At 40.3% G+C, this 17,401-nt stretch overlaps 2 long non-coding RNA genes across 3 annotated transcripts in view; one reads left to right on the plus strand and one right to left on the minus strand.

The window, feature by feature from the left end:
* The first annotated feature begins 4,549 nt into the window (after nt 1-4,549).
* LOC128118559 (uncharacterized) lies at nt 4,550-15,689 on the plus strand. 2 transcript variants are annotated; one of them, XR_008221258.1, is made up of 3 exons: nt 4,550-7,878; nt 9,045-10,509; nt 11,869-15,689. It is a non-coding gene; the product is annotated as an uncharacterized LOC128118559 (long non-coding RNA). The 2 variants fall into 2 exon arrangements; XR_008221259.1 differs by having other exon boundaries at nt 9,045-9,959; nt 10,407-15,689.
* Nucleotides 9,447-17,401, minus strand: part of LOC128118560 (uncharacterized) — a 34,417-nt gene continuing 26,462 nt past the window's right edge. Inside the window, exon 3 of the long non-coding RNA XR_008221260.1 lies at nt 9,447-9,559. This is a non-coding gene — a long non-coding RNA (uncharacterized LOC128118560). The remainder of the gene's footprint in view (nt 9,560-17,401) is intronic.

Consider the following 17,401-nt stretch of genomic DNA (forward strand, 5'->3'; position numbering starts at 1 on the left):
GCCTTTAATCCTAGCACTTGGGAGACAGAGCCAGGCGGATCTCTGTGAGTTTGTGACTAGCCTGGTCTACAGAGCGAGAGAGAAAGAGTATAGGCACCAAAACTACACAGAGAAATCCTGTCTCAAAAAAACCAAACCAAACCAAACCAAACAAAACAATAACAACAACAATAAGAACAAAACAAAAAACAAGAAAGTGGAGATGCTCATGAGGTACCATGTAATGTACAGGCTTACCCTGTAGAAAGTTCATGTCAAGGTGAACTTATCTATTTCCTATCTATCGTCTATCTATCTATCTATCTATCTATCTATCTATCTATCTACCTATCATCTATCTATCTATCTATCTATCTATCTATCTATCTATCTATCCATCCATCCTCAAACTTTTACTTCTTGCTGTTAAAACATTCAATATTTTCCTTCTTGGTTTTTAGGAATATCCAATATATTCTGTTTACCTACAGTCACTATGGTGGTTTGAATGAGCATGGTCCCCACAGGCTCATGCATTTGCTTGCTTAGTTCCCAGTTGATAAACTGTTTGGAAAGGATTAGGAGATGTGGTCTTGTTGGAGGAGGTGTGTCATCTGGGGTGGACTTGGAAGTTTTAAAAGCCAAGGTCAGGCCCAGTCTTTCTCTCCCTCCCTCCCCCATTCTCTCTGTGTCTCCTCTTTCTTCCCCTGCTGCTTATGGGTCAGGATATAGCTCTCAGCTACTGCTCCAGTACCTGATTGCATGCTGCCATGCTCCCCACCACGATGATAATGGACTAACCCCCAGAAACTATAAGCAAGTTCCCAATTAAATGCTTTCTTTATAAGAGTTGCCTTGGTCGTGGTGGGTCTCTCTTCACAGCAATAGAACAGTAACTAAGACAGTCCTCCACAGTGCATTATTTACAAATCGCTTGTTTTCCCTGTGTCACTAAAATTTAGTATCCATTGGTCAATGTCCCAACCTTCTATTCATCCTACTTTCCGTGGCATCTGATAGCCACTATTCTGTTCTGTAAGTAGAACCATTGGGACAGTCTGCAAATAGAAGACTGGAGAAAAAGGAAAAAGAAACAGGAAAATACTTTTAACCTTTTATCTTGGCATTTCCACAGATTAGTTATACCTTGCTGTTCCAAGAAATTCTTCATTGAATTTAAATATACTTACATCATTTCTTCCTTCTCACTGCTCCTGTCCATCCCAAGTCAGACTCCACCTCCTCTCAAATGTAAGGCTGCCTCTTTTTTTTAACCATTGCTGTTGGGCTGGAGAGATGGCTCAGTGGTTAAGAGTACTGCCTGCTCTTTCAGAGGTCCTGAGTTCAACTCCCAGCAACCACATGGTGGCTCACAACCATCTTTAGTGGGATCTGATGCCCTCTTCTGGCATAAAGTTGTACATGCAGATAAAGCACTCATATACATAAATAATAAAAATCTTAAAAAAAATTCGTATAAATGGATCAATGTGCAAACACAACCTGCTAGTGGGTTCAGTGTCACCAGGGGATGAGAAGCTTAGCAGGTCTTGTGGATATTCTTTGTTACCCCATCCACATTCAATGGGTGATTTTTTTTGTTTTTTGTTTTTTGTTTTTGTTTTTGTTTTTCGAGACAGGGTTTCTCTGTATAGCTTTGTGCCTTTCCTGGAACCCACTCTGTAGCCCAGGGTGGCCTCGAACTCACAGAGATCCACCTGCCTCTGCCTCCCGAGTGCTGGGATTAAAGGTGTGCGCCACCACCGCCCGGCTTCAATGCGTGATTTCTAAAACGTTATTTGCACCATAGAGTCTGAAAATGTGACAATGACCTGGCTGTACTTCTGTCTTAGTCTCTGAAGTAGCTGGATTATTACCAGTATGCCCCACCCACCTATTTTGAACTTTGAGTGGCTCTTTTAGCTATAAGCAATTTGGCACACCATGCGTTGACCGTCAGGAAAAGCTTTTCACTGTGGGATACAGATTGCCAAATGTTTGTCAACTTAACTTTATGATACCTCGAAGTCACATTTGTTAGTGTCACCGACTCATTAGAAAAGTCAGTAAGTTACCAGGAAGCTATCAAGTCTACAGCGGGAGTTTTATTTCAGGTTTTCTAATGTTCCACTCTCTGCTGGACACTGGAACTTTATCCCAGTCCACAGTGTGCTCCTGGTCCCGAAAAGTGTCCAATTCTGCAGCCGGCGTAACAATTTCCAATAGTTCTTTCAAATAAAAAGGCTGTTTCATCTGTAACGGATGCAGTTCCGCTCACAACTTGGTTGCACAGTAATTGTATTCATGACTTGTCTCTTTGCTACAGCAAAATGCCCCGTAAACATAGCTGAAGGAGCGAAGAAGGGCTTACTTTGGCTCGCGGTTGGAAGGCCCCGCCCCTCCTGGCTGAGAAGGCCTGGTGTGCGGATGCGAAGGCAACTACTGGTTACTTTGTGTCTGTGGTCAAGACGCAGAGAGTGATGGATGCTGAGCGTCTCTAGCTTCCTCCTTTGTATTCAGTCAGAACTCCAGCCATGGAAAGTGACACCCACCGTCAGTCAGAACTCCAGCCATAGAAAGTGACACCCACCGTCAGTCAGAACTCCAACCATAGAAAGTGACACCCGCCGTTGCCACAGGTCTTCTCATCTTACGTGACCTAATCTCAACATTGCCTCACAGAGGCGGCTAGATGTTTGCTTTTTTAGAGTCCATTGGGTCGACATATTAAATCGTCACAATAGTTCTCCATAGGCAATCTTACTAAATGTTTTAATTTTGCCATGAAGAATGTTAAAGAAATGTGCTTTAGGGTTAGATTTAATAGCAGAAACACGTTTACCATTTTGCCAGGGACATACCTAGGTAAAACTGACACTTTTAAACTGTGAATGATACAATGGCTGCTTGTACAGTCTGATTGCACTGCCTAGGATCTATAATTTTACCCACAATGCCCTTTGTGACATCGGTGCAGGGAGTAGCATCCTTGTGGACAAAACAAGTGGTGTCTCAGCGTTATTATGAGAGTGCTTTTAACCTAATGACTCCCTGAAAACTACCTGGGCTCTGTGGTCTACACTGTGGAACTACAACACTAAATTGGTTTGACAGCTTAATAATAGGTGACAGACTTCAGTTTCACACAGACAATATATTGAAGCAGAAAAAAAAAAACACAAAAAGGAAATTAAGAAGAAATGAACCTGGTCACTGGACCAGGCTTTGATTTTATCCCCACCAACCAAGACCAAGGCTTGGAACAGGATGAGAAACCATTCATTTTAAACACATGTTTTCAAAACCTACGTCCTTCTAGTTCAGTGGTTCTTAACCTGTGGGTCGCGACTCCTTTGGACGACCCTTTTACAGGGGTCGCCAAAGGCCATTGGAAAACACAGAAATTACATTACAATTCATACCAGTAGCAAAACTACAGTTATGAAGTAGCAACAAAAATAATTTCATGGTCTGGGGTCACCACAGCATGAGGAACTGTGTTAAAGGGTCACAGCATCAGGAAGGACGAGAGCCACTGTTCTAGTATGACTTTAATTTACAGGAAAATCACCCCAAATACTTCCTCAATAAGCAATTAGCCTTTTCTCTAAACCAGATGATATTTTCATATCTGTGATTCCAGGTATCATAACATGCAGAGTCTGCGTAAGTCCAGCAGAGGCAATACCAAAATTACCCATTATTGCTGACGTTTTAGACAATTTAAATTCTACTTTAAAAGTATAGAAAGGTAAAACACCCAGCTATAATACCTTAACAGTCTGGTTTGCAGTTCAAGAGTTCCTCATACCTACTCACACCAGCAAATCCAGTTCCGAGAGGAGAGAGGGCCGGGGTTTGTGGTCCGAGAAGGATGAGCCAAGCATGCACAGTCCCAGGGCAGTCAGATGAAGTCGGAAGGCAGGCTAAAGGTTATGTGTGAGTGTGAAGTCTTTCTTGGTCGAGGATGAAGTGAGTGGGAAGCAAGGTGGGAATAGCATTCTGCCTTGTCCTGCAAGGCTAAGAGCAGGCATGAGGAAAAGGAACAAGAGAGACTGGGTGTGTGTTTGAAGCACACTTTGAATTGGGTGAAACAGCTGGATATATATGTGTGTATGCATACATATATATATGCATACACACATATTTTATATATATATACATATATACGTGTGTGTGTGTGTGTGTGTGTGTGTGTGTGTGTATGAAACCCACGCTATCAGTTCAATATACAGATTAACTACTCTTGTAGAGGTCTCATTACCTCATGTCACAAAATATCCCACATTAAATATTTATTTTTGCTATAATAATTTTAGAGATTTTTTTAAAATATATTTTTGTTTTTGGTAGAGTTTGGTGATTAAAAAACCCACTCAGTTTATAACTGTCTATGACTTGATTTCTGGGCATTACAAATTGTGGGAAATAGGGAAAAGACAATTAACAGATTATTTAGGAGCATAACGCAGTGTTCTTGGTTTTTTTTTTTTTTTTTTTTTTTTTGGTTTTTCGAGACAGGGTTTCTCTGTGTAGCTTTCTTGGTTTTTTTTTTTTTTTTTTTTTTTTTTGGTTTTTCGAGACAGGGTTTCTCTGTGTAGCTTTGCGCCTTTCCTGGAACTCACTCTGTAGACCAGGCTGGCCTCGAACTCACAGAGATCCACCTGGCTCTGCCTCCCAAGTGCTGGGATTAAAGGCGTTCTTGAGTTTTTAATGAAGTCATTTTTAAGTTGGCAAGGTATCTTCACAATGTTTATATTAAAATCTAATTTTGATTATGTGGTCTGTTTCTTTTTCTTTTTTCTTTTCTTTTCTTTCTTTTTTTTTTTTGGTTTTTCGAGGCAGGGTTTCTCTGTGTAGCTTTGGAGCCTGTCCTGGAATTCACTCTGTAGTCCAGGCTGGCCTCGAACTCACAGAGATCCACCTGCCTCCTGAGTGCCGGGATTAAAGGTGTGCGCCACCATCGCCCGGCATGTGGTCTGTTATTATTTTGCTATCATCTTTGTATGTGTGTGTTTGTGTGTGTGTGTGTGTGTGTGTGTGTGTGTGTGTGTGTGTGTGTGCGTGTGATGAAAAGCCTATAGTATGTTCACTAGGTTAATCACACATAGTATCGTTTACATGCGGGACGTACACTTACACCGTGCTGTTTAATACAGTAGCTGCTGGACACATGCGTCAGATGCGCCAGCCATGTGTCAGCTGCTAGTAGTCACTCCTGTGTAGCGCTGTCATATCGAAGAGCACAGAAGACTCGTGTCGTCATAGGCATCACAGGAGTTTTATTAGCTGGCACTGATGCCCGCCACCCAGTCTTGGAATTTCACCGGTGAGGCTCTCGGGATACTCTGGGGGCGTTATGAAGAGCTGGCAGAGAGTTCTCTCCTTTGCATGAGAAAGGGAAATAGCATGGGGAAGACAGGCGCCGTTTGCAAAGAGCCTTGGAGGCTATGCTTCCAAACATGTTCGAATTACAGAGAATTCAGTGCAGAGCGAAAAGGAGAGCTGGCGTAAAATGCAGATGTAGGAAGGGATGGCCATCCATTTTTTTTTTTTTTTTTTAAACTGGAAACTGAAAATGAAGACTTTCTGCCACAGGAAAGGTCAGAGATACGTTAGTGAAAGAGAAGAACCTCTGCCTCAGGTATCTGCATGGGGAGGAAAAGGTAGATGCCCAAGATAGGGCAGAGGAAGGAAATGCAAATCTGGCCCCTGGTAAGTGTGATAAGGAAGGGGCGATTCAGGGAAACTGAAGAGAAAGCAGAGAGGATCGTGCAGACTCAGAGCCATGGGGGACAGTCTAGTTGCTGAGGCTGAAGACAGCTTGGGAGGGAAGAGAGCTCGCGTTGTTATCTGTTTTCACAGACTGGGTGGCCGGCCGTGCCATCGTCTGAAAACAGGAAGAAATGTGGGGGCTGATGGAGTTAGGGGTCACTGGGTAAGTCAGTCACAATAAACGAGGCTGACGGAAGGAAGTGGAAGGGCTTACCCGGGAAGGAAGAAAATAACCAGAATCTCTGTCTGAGGGAGGCTTTCTGCTGGAAGAGGAAGGGTGCCAAAGGAAATAGAAAGCTTGGTAAAGTGGACAGAGGACAGAACAGGTCAGGCCCGGAGGGTAACCATACAGGAAAACCCCAGGACAAAGGAACAGCCCAATGAATCCCAGAAAAAGAAAACTTTGAGATAAGACTAGAGAGCAATTAGCAGAGAAATGCCTGGCCTTTAGGCTGTGATTAACGGATAGAAATCTCCAGAATCCTGGCATTTTATGGAGAGAAGGTGTGCACAGAGGCTCATGGGATAACAGCGTAAGGAATGTAGCTCTGGAAGTCAGTCTTTAAAAACCCAAGGGGTGTGTGTGTGTGTGTGTGTGTGTGTGTGTGTGTGTGTGTGTGTGTGTAGTCAGTAAAAACCAAACCTCATCAAGGGCATGGATTACTCACAGGGGATGGTTTTTCTTAAGCATGATTTTTCTTTTCTAGCCTGACAAATCCAGTTTAAAAAAAAAAAGAAAAAAAGACTTACCTTTCACTTGCATTATACATGGCTAAGATATTGCCTAGGACAAGAGGATGGGTGTCTTTGGATATAATGGGAAGGAGCAGACGTAAGCTAGGATACTAGGTTCATCTTTGTTGGTTCTTTAAATTCTACTTTGAACATTCCTTAGGCTGCACTGAGTGAGGTTAGAGTATGTTTTCTCTACAATAATAATCAGGTCCCACATACTAGTTTTTTTTTTTAATGAAACCATCAGGAATTTTTTCTCAAGAGTCTAATTTCTCTAAGAGTATGTAATATAATGTCCAGGTTCAGCCATGGATAGGAACAAATAGGGAAAAAAAAAGAATTTTCAAAGGTACAGGTTCCTCGTCACAAACTTAATCTATATTTTGCCTCAAGTATGTTGAAGCTTATCATAACCGGTGCCAATCCTGTGTCTTTATAATGTTTAAAAGATTGTTCCAGCTTCAACTGCAGCCTCTGGGTGAAAACATGTGGTATTTACCTTTCTGTGTTTGACTCATTTTTCTTAACACCGTCTCCAGTTCCCTCCATTTCCTAGAAAATGACTTGCCTTACTGGCTTTTCTCTATGCCATAACACTTTTAAAAAAGCTTTGTAAACATTTATTTATTTATGAGTATAATGTGGTGCATGGTCAGAGGACAACTTGTGGAAGTTAGTTTTCTTCTTCTAATTATATGGGTCACAGGGATCCAGCTGGGGCCTTCAGACTTGGTCACAGGGGCCTTTTCTGGCTTAACTATTATCAACACCCCATCCCAAATAACATGAAGTAATTCTTTTAAATCTACCATTGTTTTCAATACTTGGTGATGCATTTAGGAAATGTATGTGGTTGGTACAGAGTACATTAAATTTCCTTTAAAGAATATCTTGGTAGTTCATTGAGAGTTTCCTAGAATGTGTTTTAGGATCATATTTATCCCCATGTCTCTCCTAGTTCATTTCCCTTCCTTACCTACCTACCCAACTCTACTCCTGCTCTGTCTTTCTCTCTCTTTTATCTTTCAAGAATAATTTGTGCTGCCCAAATATTCTTGGATGTGTGGTAGTCCACTGGAGAGGGTCACCTTACCAGGGTCTACACTTTCCCAGGAGCTAACAATACTTTCCTGCTCTTTCTGTTAGAATATATCTAGGAATATTACCATCTAATGAAACATTCAGAAACATGTCATATGACGTAAAGAGCTTTGTAGAAATTTAGTTCTCCATAAAAACATCACATATTATACTAGTTGTAACATTTTTTTTCCTCTACAGAAAACATATTGTATAAACAGTTAATATTTAGCCCTTGCCTACATCTTTCATTACTATTTTATATCAGGACAAGACATTGGAGTAAATGCCGCTTCAGTGCACATGCAGGTGAGTACTAACTTGACAGACTAAGAGATGGATTTTCAGTATGACCAGGACGGAGGACAGTGGGGGTAGGTGGGTGGGAGGGGAGCGTGAGCACTTTTGTCCAAGGAAGCCATTACCAGCTGAACACTATAAGGACTTCCTGGTGGAAAGACGTGACAAGGATACTTTAGACATAAAATCTGGGATCCTTACCTACCTCTCCCCAAATCTGAATAGTGCTCCATGAAGGCATTAAAGAACCAGTGGAGAAAATAAAGGCCACAGTGAAAGCAAGAGAATTGTTGAAACGGAAAGGCAAATGGCCCATCTAGTTCCATGTGTTTCTCCTCTTCTGGTGTGTGGAAAAATGGCACGTTTCCCTTTTTAAGTTAGACAGCTCGGTCGGTCAACAGAGGAGTACTCAGGATGACGATGAAATGTACGGAGGGGGTGGGAAATGGAGACAAACAGGGGGTTTTTAAGAACAAGTCTGGGAAGCAGACACAGCCCCAAGCACTCCAGGTAGTGGGATATAGTTGAGCAACAACCAGGTTTACGTGGCTAAGAAGCAACACGAAGCAAAACTGAAACAGTCAGTCTAAGAGCAAACCAGAGAAACATGCTCACGTTTCTTGAAAACCTTCCTGACAAAATTTTACATGGCACTTTGTTCTTGGCTATTTTGGGTTGTGTGGGGTCTTTTTTTTTCTTTTCTTTTTCTTTTTCTTCTTCTCTGGAAGAACCTTACAGGAAATGATTCTTGTCACTAAGTCAAAATGGGGCATATTTACTTTGTCCCTGATGATGTGACCAGGAAATCCTGCTAGAAAAAAAAAAAAAAAAAAAAAAAAAAAAAAAAAAAAAAAAAAAAAAAAAAAAAAACACCAAAAACAAAAACCAAAAACAAAAAAACCAAGGTCTTGAAAAGGGAAGAAACGTATACTCTGTTCATGTATTCTTAAATTTCTACCCTACTCAGCCAATAGAGACATGTTCTTTCTAACCATTCCATCCCCCACCCCATACATATACATTTCAGCACCAAGTTTCTTTTGCTTGGGTTTCTTTGTCGCTTGGTAAAAACCTAAGAAAATTTCAGGTGCAATTTTCTCGAGGTCCTAGGTCTTCCTAAGCTCATCAGCAATGGCTGAACTTCCATGACTGGACCCACCATTCCTGTCTTTCAGGTTTCTAATCTCCCGGCAGCCTTCTGGTCGTCTGTTGACATGTGCGAGCGACGGTCCAAGGCAGAAATGATAGAGGCTCTGTGATCTGTCTCCCTGATGACAATGACTGTGCCAGCCAGGAGGGGGCCTCTCACCTCACATTCCACAGTCACTTGAGCAGCGACAGCTGCGGCCTTAGGGAAAACCAGAGCACTGACCTTTCTTTCCACTGTGTTCTCAGGTCTGCGAGGAATGTACAGACTTGCTGCAGTTGCTCTGCAGGACAACAGTATTTCACGTCTGTCACAGAGCCAGTTCCAATTTGGGCCGTACTGTAACAACCATCCGAGTACCGGGCTCCATGTACTAAGTTTCACCTGCGGGTTCGCACATTCTCACCGGCGAATTCTATGACCCCCATGTTATAAATAGAGGAAATCCTCAGCGTGTGTAACGGAGGACGATGAGTCAGTGCTATAAATGGTACTCTGATGGTACTTCTAGTCTCTAAAAACTCTCCACCATTCATTTTCTCCCTGTAAAAAAAAAAATCCTTAGGTAAGATGGGGGCCATTTGTGGACAGACATCTGGGTGGGTATGAAAAGTTACCAACTTAAAGCAATGGCTCTAGTTTAATTTAGAAAAAGGCACATCACCACGCTTCAGTGACAGAGAGCAGTGCCGTTTATATTATTTGTCTATTGTGGTTGCTGGGTTTCAACTGTGACTCACCCTCAGTTTCCCCTGGGTTTTCAGAGAAGGCAGATAGATACTCGAAATTCCCCATCGAGTCTTCCCCTCTCTGTCTAGATGTATCCTGAGGTTGTGTGACGTGACTGTTAGGATAAAGCTGCAGAAATGTACTTTTGTGGGTTCCGGGCAAGGTGAGCCACGAAGAGATCACACCGTGCGCCAGATCCAATCTAACCCAAAAGGTTTGTTGCGGGAAGGGAAGCGAAGATAGAGACAGACAGACAGACAGGGAGAGACAGAGAGAATGAACAAGGCAGAGAGAACGAGAGAGAGAGAGAGAGAGAGAGAGAGAGAGAGAGAGAGAGAGAGAGAGAGAGAGAGAGAGAGAGAGAGAGAGAGAGAGAGAGAGAGAGAGAGAGAGAGAGAGAGAGAGAGAGAGAGAGAGAGAGAGAGAGAATGGGAAAGAGCTGTGATAATCAGAGGGACCTTTTAAAGGGTGCATGTGTTACTAAGCAACTCCTAGGGACAGTGGAAATGCACCACACCTGGTGGTGGTAGGTGACGGTGCTAAGTAGCTGAAAGGCAGGTTGTGCTTAATATACAACAGTGACAACTTGTGATTTAGCACCAAGTTCAAGGGTTTAAAGGCTATAATTCTTGTTCTTTTGACTGCGGATCTTGACAACCAGCCTTACCAACGTTTGTGCTCTTTGGAACTTCACGGAACTCTCTCATCAGCGAATAGGGGTTTTCATTATGTAAAGCAGACGAAGAAACCAGTGGTCTAATGTGGTGAGTTTCTATGTCATCTAAGGATGGCAATACAGGCTTGCGGTTGAAGTGTGAGTACTGTGAGCCTTGCTCTTCCTGTGTTTCTGCTACACAGGGCAGTGTGTGGCATATAACAGGAACCTTATGCTATTTATTGAAGGAAAAGGGTGGGTAAATGGAAAATTTACCTGGTACTTTCAGGAGGATCTTCTGTTGAAAGAGGATGTTATCTTGCGAAGACAATACAAAACTCTCAGTGAACTCTTCTAATTACTTCTTTACTTCTAATAATTTTCCTCACCTTAATGCATACATAACTCATGCCTTAGAGGCATAACATCTTAGTTTGCTGTTGATAAAATGCTGACCAAAAGCAATTTGAGGGTAAAAGGTCTATTTGGCTTACACTTCTACATCATAGCCCATCATCTTGGAGAACCAGGATAGGAGCTAAGGCAGGAACCGAAGCAGAGACACAGAGGACCACTGTTGCCAGTTTGTTTTTCATGGCTTTCTCAGCTTACACAATCTAGGACCACCTGCCCAGGGGTGGCACAGCCCACAATGGAATGGATCCTCCCACATCAATCATTAATCAACAAAATGCTCAAAGACATGACCACTGGCCAATCTGACTTCAGTAACTCCTAAACTCTTCCTGGGTAACTCTAGTAGGTGTCAAGCTGGCAATTGACAAGCACAGATAAAGACATGATCTTTGTCTACAACTTACCTTCTTTACAGCTAGCAATGCTAGTGACTTTTAGTCTTTCGGGTGTGTAATATTGGAGAACTCATGACTTTCTTCAATAAGTGTTCTGGTGTGCCCTTCCCAGCATTCAAAGAATGTGAACTCTGTGTGTATTATTGATTTTCAGTTTAGGTACTCTTCAGTTCTAATTCATTAACTATAATTAGGGCTCTATTAATATTGTTATACTGAATTTTAATTTAAAAAATTATTGTCAAAGACTAATATTTCTGATGAGTCCAAACAACTATTTGATGATATTTTATTGAATAATAATCATTAGAACATTCTGAAAATCTTGTTTTTTGAACCACTAAATTTATTTCATATGGACATCAATAATATTGCATCATATGCATAGTTATTTTAATTTTCAAGCTTGGGTGCAATGTGCCTTTTTCTGGATTTTAGTTCTTTCACATGGGATACGGATATACTTTCTATATTTTGAACAGTTAGTAGTGTTAAGAGAATCAATATAAAAACACCTAAATTATTATTCCTGCATTATTAAGAATCTTCTGTTGATAATTGTCCAATATCAGTATCATTTGTTATCAGCATATGGGGTAGGTGTCCAGGAGGTGAAAATGAAAACAGACATCGACTTTACTCTTGAATATTCACAGATCTAGTACTTAAAGAAACAAAGGAGTCAGACCTGGTGACCTGAGTTCAAGTCCTAGGATCCACAGAAAGATGGAAGAAGAAATCAAGAAAGATGAAGAAACAGAGCTTAGAAATATAAATCTGTGTAAAATAACATAAAAACTCACCGTAGACTTACCGAGACAAACACAGAGTCTGTGCTGAAAACCTTCAATATCTCTTATAAAAGAAATGAAAATGACCCAGAATGACACATCCCGCTTCAGGCTAGAAGTCTGAACAGAGCAAACATTCTAACTGTTATCCAAACGGGTATGCAGATTCGGTAGAATTTCATTTCAATTCCCAATAACATGAATTTAGACACAGACAAATCTATTTCAGATTTTCTTTCAGCCAGACATGGTGGCGCAAGCCTTAAGACCAGTACCCAGGAGGCAGAGGTAGGTGGATCTCTGTGAGCAGGTCTGCCAGTAGGGGCTGCATAGGGAGACACTGTCTAATAAATAAATGAAGAAAAATCAATCTAAATAAATAAATTGAAAACAAAATTTAAAATGCCTGTTATAACACCTGGAATAATGTTTGAAGTTGTTTGAGATTTTTGTTTTTGTTTTGATTTGCCATTCATCCTCCCCCCACTCCCTTGTTTTATATTTTTGGATACCATCTTGTTATGGAGCACAGACCGGCCTGGAACCACTACTAGGTGATTTCCATATTAAAGCTTTCTCTTAGGACTGTGGTATGTGCACAATGAATATGTTTACCAATGCATTAAAATCTATCAGATGTTTCAATCCCACTGCAAAAAAATATTTGAACAACTTTAATTCGGAAAAGATTTAAGGGGGCTGAAGGGGCAGCTTTGTGGTTAAGAGCACTTACAGATTTTGCAAAGGACCTGGGTTTGGTTCCTCGAACCCACATCAGAGGGCCTACAGCTTCCTGTGATTCCAGTTCTCGAGGATCTGATGCCTTCTGAACCCCTCGGGAACTTACACCTACACTTATGTGGTGTGCGAAAACTTGTGTAAGCACATGTACATATACATGGGAATTAAGTCAATCTAAAAAAAAAGATTTGAGAAGTGAAGGGTAACGAGTGGAAATTCAGGCTTTTGTGGTCAAATGCATCACCTGTTAATCACCAGCTGTGGGAGTTTGAGATAATTAAGACGTCTCTCCATGTCTTTATGATTCAAAGGGTAACAATGAAAGGATCTATTGCAATAGGTTTGAGGGCTGAATGAACTCTGACTTATGACACAAAATGCCTGGAAGTGATAAAAAAAAGTCCTGGGGTTCATTAGAATTTGGCTTTTTCTTGGTGCTTTCATTTTATAGCAAACTATTGATTCTATTACCGAGAAAGCTTTCATATGAAAATCTTCTAGTTCATAGGTTCCTGCATGTGATTGATAGTATCAAACAAAAATTTCATTGATAAAGTTCATGCAGTATTAGAAATGAAGACAGCCACTATCATTTAGCAGCTGAGCTATTATAGCTACTGTGTAAGGAAGTTGTGTTTTTACTCTACTGAATCTGCTCAACCACCCGGAACCGCAGTAGAATTCTTAGAGATTCCGAGTGGAGTAAGACAAATTCTGCTTCAGGAGTTCCACAGATAAACAGAGGCATTTAAATATAAATTAAAATATCTGGTTGCCTATTTTTGCTTTCTTATGGGAAATATGATAAAGGCTGATTGATGAGGGATTAATTTCTCTTCTTTCTATGCTTCAATTCTTCTTATTGACTGAAGCACGCAAACCCTAAACTTCTTTTTTTTTTTTTAACTGTTGTTGATGTTACTGTTGGATATAAGTCATGAAATGGTTTGTACAATGTCTGGTGGAACTTTGTCAAATTACCAACGTGTCAGTTGTGAGGTCTGAACTGATAAAATTATAGATAGAGAAAAATCTATCTATCTAAGCATAGATACAATTTTGGATAGATAAAATAGATATAATTATCAGAAAAATTACACTCTGGGTCATATGATAAGTGACTGGTAATTGAAACAGTTGACCATTGGATTACCTTGGGCATAAGTCCTAAATTTTAGCAATGAGGAGAAAGCAAGAAGTATTTTAACCAAAGGAAAATAACTTCATTCTCTACAATCAAATATTTTCAACATTAAAATGATGTTATTATACATAAAGAAACCTTACAAAGAATTGTGTATCTCTTAGATATGTGAGTGTCATTTAAAACTACATGTGTAATGGAAAAAAGAGCAAACATACTGTGTTAATATCATTAAAGGAATTTGTACTGCATTTATTAAAATAAATTAGTCTATATTCAGATCCTTGAATGATAACTCAAGACTCACTTCTTACTGTGTCTCTGACTTTAATAGCCTAAACTTCTATTATTACTGTTGTAGATGTAACTGTGTTGGATATAAATCATTAAATAGTTTGCATATTTTAGGTAATGATGGCTTAGAGGGGTGATTCTCAACCTTCCTAATGCTGGGACCCTTTAGTACAATTCCTCATGTTGTGGTGATCCCTCAACCATAAAATTATTTTCATTGCTACTTCATAATTTTAATTTCTTAACTGTAATTTTGCTATTGTTATAAATTGTAAATATCTGTTTTCTAATGGTTTTAGGTGACCCACAGGTTGAGAACCACCATACTACTTTAATTTTGCTATTGTTATGAATCACAATATAAATATCTGATATGCAGCATATCTGATATAGGACCCCTGTGAAACATTCATGACCCTCATGTTGAAAACCACTGATTTAGAAATTGCTTGGTGTAGCAATAGGTAAGACTAGGATTTGAATTCTAGTCTTAGTGCGCCCTCTTCTGTTTACTACTAGGTAAGAAAAAATAGCTTAAAATTGGATTCCTATAACTGGATCAGAATTTCTCTTTCCACGTGTGCATGTGTATGGTGCATGCATGTAGATTCACATGTCCATGCATACCCCTCAGGAGGACAAAGTCAAAATAATGTGTCTTCTTTTGTCTCCTCCCCACCATATTTCTTTGAGACAGAGTCCCTTTCTGAACCTAGAGTTGAACAATTGACTAGACTGGGTGGTTTGCAAACTCCAGAGATCTCCCAGTCTCTGCTCCTCAGTGGGGGCATTACAGGCCTGCACATCCATGTTGGCTTTTTATGTGGGGGCTGAGGATCTGAAAGCAGACCCTCATGCTTGCAGAAAAACACTTACCAATTGAGCCGTCTTCCCAGCAATTTTTATATTTTTATAATTAAATTTCTGAAATGTGGCAACTATAAATGACTAATTTTAACAGCGATTAAGCAATATACTTAAAGTACCATTCATGATGACCAGGAGCTATTAATGTACCAGAAGTTTTTAAAATATATATGTCTAGAACCATTTCTTCCCCCTCGTCTCAGAGTCAGGTGTGAGCCCAGTAAGGAAAGGAGAAGGTTTGTGAGGTGAAGTGAGTCATTCCCTAGCCATCGTCTCAAAGGCTTTGGTGACAGATGGCTCGGCAGATGAAGAAATTGAGGTACCAAGAGTTTAATTGGTTTCCTCAAGTTCGTGTCCCTGGCAGAGCGGCTAGGCATCCAGGCTTTTTCATCTCCAACTTCTGTCCTCACTCACATGACGACTAGTAGAGAGGGAAGGAGAGGAGAGGTGCATAGCAAAGGTGTGTGGTCCATCTGTTCCGTGGCTTACAACAAATCTGGTTGGACTTGTAAGTTGTACAGTATGTATTGTTAAAACAATTCAAATATATCCTAATTTATAATTTCTGCATCTATTTAAAGATTCATATATGTAGTATTTATGTCATTTTATTTATGTTATTTCTCTCCTCTCTCCAACACTTCCCGTGTCACCCCCTGCTCTCAAATTTGTGGCCTCTTTTCTTTAGTTATTATTGTTACAGATATGAATAAATATATAAATACAACCTGTGAGTCCATTAGAGTTGTTCATAGGCATATGATTTTATGACCAATCACGTGATATTTGATAAGCAACCTTAGGGAAGGTTGATTCTTTCTCTCTCAGTAGACATTAGTTGCTTATAGCTCTTTCATCTAGAGATGGAGCCTTGGGAGAATTCTGCCTTCCGTGTTTGTGTGTCACCTGTTGTCATTGTTCAGGTCTTGTTAAGGCAAGCATATTGTTCAGATACCAAAGGTGCAGCCTTCATATCATATTTGGAAGACAAATGTCCTAGAAAATGATTTGGTCTGCTGGCTTTTACAAAATTTCCACCCTCTCTCCTGTGACATTTCCCAAGCCTTAGTCATAGGGATAGTGTTGTAGACATATCAGTTAATGCTAGGCACCCAACTATAAGTTGCTCTTGTCAATTGAACCAATTGTGACTTTCTGCAATGACCTCTGTGTTCTGTAAAAACAAGATTCTTTAATAAGGTAGGAAGCTACACTTATCTTTGAGATAAGGGATGGATACAAATTTTAAAAAAGATTTAAAAATTTTTATTTTATGCATGTTTGTTGTGTGTGTGTAGGGGGGCGTGGGTCTGAGTGTATTTGTATGTACTACATACATGCAGGTGCAGGAGGTCAGAAGAGGGAATTAAATCTCCTAGACCTGGAGACAGCTGTGAACCAACCAATATGGGTGCTGGGAATCAAACTTGGGTCTTCTGCAAGAGCAGCAAGTACTCTTAACTCCTGAGCCATCTTGCCAGTCCCAAGGATACTAAGTTTTAGATAGTACTGATTATATGCTAGATATCTCATTATCTTGCTTTTATTAATTGTCCTAACAATTTTTTTTGGTGTTAGGCATTGACTTTTTCTTCCTTTAAGAGAATTAATAGTCTTTATTTTTAAAAGCTATTTTTAGGTTCAAGCAAAGGTTAGGAGAACGTACAGAGATCCCATTCACTGTCAACCCCCCCCCCACACACACATGCACCCTCATCAGCACCCCCAGCAAAGTTGCATGCCTGGTGTCACTGATGATCTACAATGACAATGACATATCATTATCCCTCAGGGTCCATGGTTTGCATTAAAATCCTGCCTATGAAGATCAATCCACGAGAGTCTATTTAATGAGTAAGTGAGGAAATACGCTCATGAATACAGAACAGAGTAGACAACTGAAGTTGTCCTCTGATTTGACTAGGAGCCAATCCACCTGGCAGTTCAATCAGACCAGGAAGCAGGCAGGAGGGAGAAGGGGCTCTGTGACTCGTGACTCTTCTCCCTTACCTTTTAAGAGGTCACATACAATGGCAGGAAGCACCACCTCCTTCAGGCCCTATAGCCCAAGGTCATGGGTGGAGCAAATACCACTACATTTCCCCTTTTTGTCTAAATAAGAAGATTCAAAACTTAATGCAAACTATGTACAATAAGAATGATTATCAAGTATTGTTCGGGAAAAACAAAAGGTAATAACATAAACAAAAATGAAACTACAACAAACAAGCACAACATCAAACAAGAAAGACATGCTAAATGTCCAGATCATTAAAGTAAATGGTAAATGACAAAGATTCCTCCAATAGCTGTCCTGTCCTGAAGATTCTAACTCTAGTACTTAATATGTTC

This window comes from Peromyscus californicus, unplaced genomic scaffold, assembly GCF_007827085.1.
Source record: "Peromyscus californicus insignis strain IS unplaced genomic scaffold, ASM782708v3 Scaffold_22__1_contigs__length_63687245, whole genome shotgun sequence".
NCBI lineage: Eukaryota > Metazoa > Chordata > Mammalia > Rodentia > Cricetidae > Peromyscus > Peromyscus californicus.